Here is a 3,505-nt window from a genome sequence, read left to right as displayed (position 1 = left end):
TGGATGGATGGATGGATGTATAAATGAATGGATGGGTGGGTGGGTGGATGGATGGATGGATGGATAAATGAACAGATGGATGGGTGGGTGGATGGATGGATGGATGAGTGGGTGGATGGATGAGTGGATGGATGGATGGATGGATGGATGGATAGATAAATGAACAGATGGATGAGTGGGTGGATGCATGGATGGATGAGTGGGTGGATGGATGAGTGGGTGGATGGATGAATGGATGGATGGATGGATGGATGGTTGGATGGATGGATGGATGGATAAATGAACGGGTGGATGAGTGGGTGGATGGATGGATAGATGAGTGGGTGGATGGATGAGTGAACAGATGGATGGATGAGTGGTGGATGGATGGATGAATGCGTGGATGGATGGATGGATGGATAAATAAATGAACAGGTGGATGAGAGGGTGGATGGATGGATGGATGAGTGGGTGGATGGATGAGTGAACGGATGGATGAGTGGATGGAAAGCAGATAGACTAATGAATTGATGGATAAATGGATAGATGGATGAATTAATGAGTAGGTGGTCTTTGTTTCTCTGTGTGACCTGCCTCCAGGTTTGATCCTCAGTTGACCAAATTCTAGCCCAGTTGCCAGCATATTATTAAGCTGGGGTTTGTAACCTTGGGGATACTAGGGCCTCTCCAGTAAATGAATGCTACTGACCTCTCTCACTCATTACACAGGCTTAGAGTCTTTCTCTTCTGCTGGAGGCTTCTGAGTGGGCTTCTTTGAGATACAGTCCTGAGGGACTTGTTCAGTCATGAATTTGGGGAGGAGCACGCAGATCAGAAACAGGCTGAGTCAACAGCGAACTCCACCTGTCCCTTTGGGAAGGGGAGTGGACTTTCTCAGACTGTGTAAATGCAGCCCATGTGTAGGGACACTGTGCTGGTGTGGGAATGGAGGCTCCATGGCTGCCCAGCTGGGAGCCCATGGTAGCAGGAGGGCCTGGCATTGCAGAATGGCTCACCCCATGCATGGCCCTCTCTCAGAGCTCCTTGCCTGCGTGAGTCCCTTCTACCGCCTGCAAGTCCCACATCGGGAAGCAAGGGGGCTGGAAAACTCCATCCACCCATGGGCTGACTGTCCTTAAAGGGCAGTTTTGGTGAGTTCTAACCCCACCCTGCAGGCCAGGCGAGAGGCGGAGAGGGGTGAGGCCCCCCACCAGAGGTCAGAAATACAGATGTTGACTCTGTCTTCAGTCGCCAACCCTGCAGTTTCTCCTGGAGAAGGAGGTCCTCCTCCTGTTCCTCCTCCCCCACCTCAGCCTTTGAAAGATACTGGGGAAAGTGTTGGGGTGGTCAGGCATGTACAAATGCTTACACATTTCTCTTTGGAAGCCTCCCCACCTCTCTTTCTCTTGGTCCTCTGCTGTGACTTTGACCGTGACGGCAGCGAGTTGACAGCCACACACGACATCTGTGGTGCAGGCTCCCAGGGCTGCTTGGTCCTCGTCCATGCAGCCTGGTGCCCCGAGGTCATGGGACTCCTGGAGGAGGTGGGTGGCCAGGTCTGCAGCCAGCAGGTAACCTCCCTGGGGAAGTAGTCACCTCGGAACTGAATGAGGGAACCAGCAGAGTGAGTTCTGTGTCTGTCTCCCCAGGTGTTAGAAATGAGTGGCACCACATCCACAGCCAGTTTGCCTCAAGCTGGGATGGGTGTGGATTGGGAGCCCTGCCCAGGACCTAGGATCTTGAGGAGCCCTGGCCCTCAGCCCTGCCTCCCTCCTCCCAGCCAAGGGGTGGTCACGGAGCCAGGGAGGTTAATGTTCGTTCTTTGCAGACAGACAGATGAGGAGACTGCCAGGCCTGCTCTTGTTGCCTGGCCACTGAGACCGTGGGAGCTCCATGAGGATTTCCAGCCCTGTGTCTTTCAGGATATGCCCCCGATACTGTCATGAGCTCTGGGTTTGCACAGCTTCATGGTTATATATCCCAGCTCCAATACAGTACACAGACCCCTGGAGTGGCCGGGAGGGCACTGGAGCCTATTTGAACAGAGAGTTCTGCCCACTCACTCCTGAAGGTGCAGACGCGTGTCCTGTGAATAGATGATTTCCTGCTTGCTTAGCTCTGCGTGAGACGGAAGGTTGGATGCGTTCATAATTTTCCTTGTTTGGAAAATCCTAAAGGTGTTGGGTGAGCGGGGGATACGAGATTGGGAATCAGTATTTGGGAACCGCATCTGTGAGCTGGAATCTAGATGGCCACTCCGAGCATCACAGCAGGGCACTATTAGTCAATGACGAGGATGTTTTTTCCTCTCCACCAGAATCAGATGCCCGGCAAGTCCTGCTCAGACATGAATGGGCCCTGGGCCACGTGGTCAGTTGACTTTAGAGGCTCCAGATTGGAAAATAGATGTGGTTGTTCTTGGGACATTGAGCAAAACATTGGAGGGTGGGGCACTGTCACAGCTCCGCTGCAGCATGGGGATATGGGGAGGTGCGGGTGTTAGCGCTGCCAGCCTCAACCCGCTTAACCTGACACCTCCGGGCGCTTATTGAGGCAGCATCTTGTGTTTTAGAAGTGTCTTTCTGCGGTTGGGCCTGGTGGTTCACGCCTGTAATCCCAGCAGTTTGGGAGGCCGAGGCAGGTGGATCATGAGGTCGGTAGTTTGAGAGCAGCCTGGCCAACATGGTGAAACCCCGTTTCTACTAAAAATGCAAAAGTTAGCCGGGTGTGGTAGTGGACGCCTGTAATCCCAGCTACTCAGGAGGCTGAGGCAGGAGAATTGCTTGAACCCAGGAGGTGGAGGTTGCAGTGAGCCAAGATTGCACCCCAGCACTCTAGCCTGGGCAACAGAGCAAGACTCCGTCTCTGGGGAAAAAAAAAAAAGTATCATTCTGGCTGCTTTATAGAAATAGATGGCAGGGGCAAGAGTGGCCTCTGAGAGGCCAGGCCAGGGAGGAGCCAGGCTTGTCCTGGTAAGAGGTGATGGGTGCTTGGGCCAGGATGGAAGCCGCGGAGGTGGGTAGGGGCCGCCCAGTTCCGGAACTCTTTGGAATGGGCTCATCCATGGACTCGATGTGACGAGAAAGGGAAGCACCAAGGTGACTCGAGGTGTTTGGGTTGAGCAGTTGGAAGGTGGGAGCTGCTGACCCGCGATGGGAAGGCCCGAAGGAGGAGGAGATGTTACATTTGAGACGCTTCTTCGACACATCCAGGGGGCCCTGCGAGCCTAGTCTTGGAAAGCGGTCAGTGGGGGAGTTGTCTGCATATAGGCGGCTTCAGAGCTGCCACCCTGGGCGAGGTCTGGGGCTTTGCTGTCTCTGTCTTGGAGGTGGAGGTAGTTCCAACTCCCTGGGACATGTGGAGAGTCATCAGTGTCCCCGCCACACCTGGGTTCGACTTTAGCGAGGGGCAGCTGTTTGCAGGGCCGCTCAGGTAGTTACCCTGCGTGTGTGCCTGCCTGGGGATCTCCCAGCCCACTATCCCCTGTGGCCTCTTTCCTGCATGCCAGGCAGACCCCGCCCCCCCC

The 3,505-nt window shown here is 54.6% G+C and overlaps 1 protein-coding gene across 2 annotated transcripts in view; it reads left to right on the top strand.

Annotated features, from left to right (window-relative positions):
* The window catches only part of SPSB1 (splA/ryanodine receptor domain and SOCS box containing 1), a 79,567-nt gene that overhangs the window by 69,570 nt on the left and 6,492 nt on the right, over nt 1–3,505 (top strand). The gene's annotated exons all lie outside the window — the stretch shown is intronic.

Source organism: Piliocolobus tephrosceles, chromosome 1 (assembly GCF_002776525.5).
Source record: "Piliocolobus tephrosceles isolate RC106 chromosome 1, ASM277652v3, whole genome shotgun sequence".
NCBI classification, from domain to species: Eukaryota; Metazoa; Chordata; class Mammalia; order Primates; family Cercopithecidae; genus Piliocolobus; species Piliocolobus tephrosceles.
The sequence above is the reverse complement of the archived record's forward strand: the minus strand, read 5'-3'. Positions and strand labels throughout refer to the sequence as shown.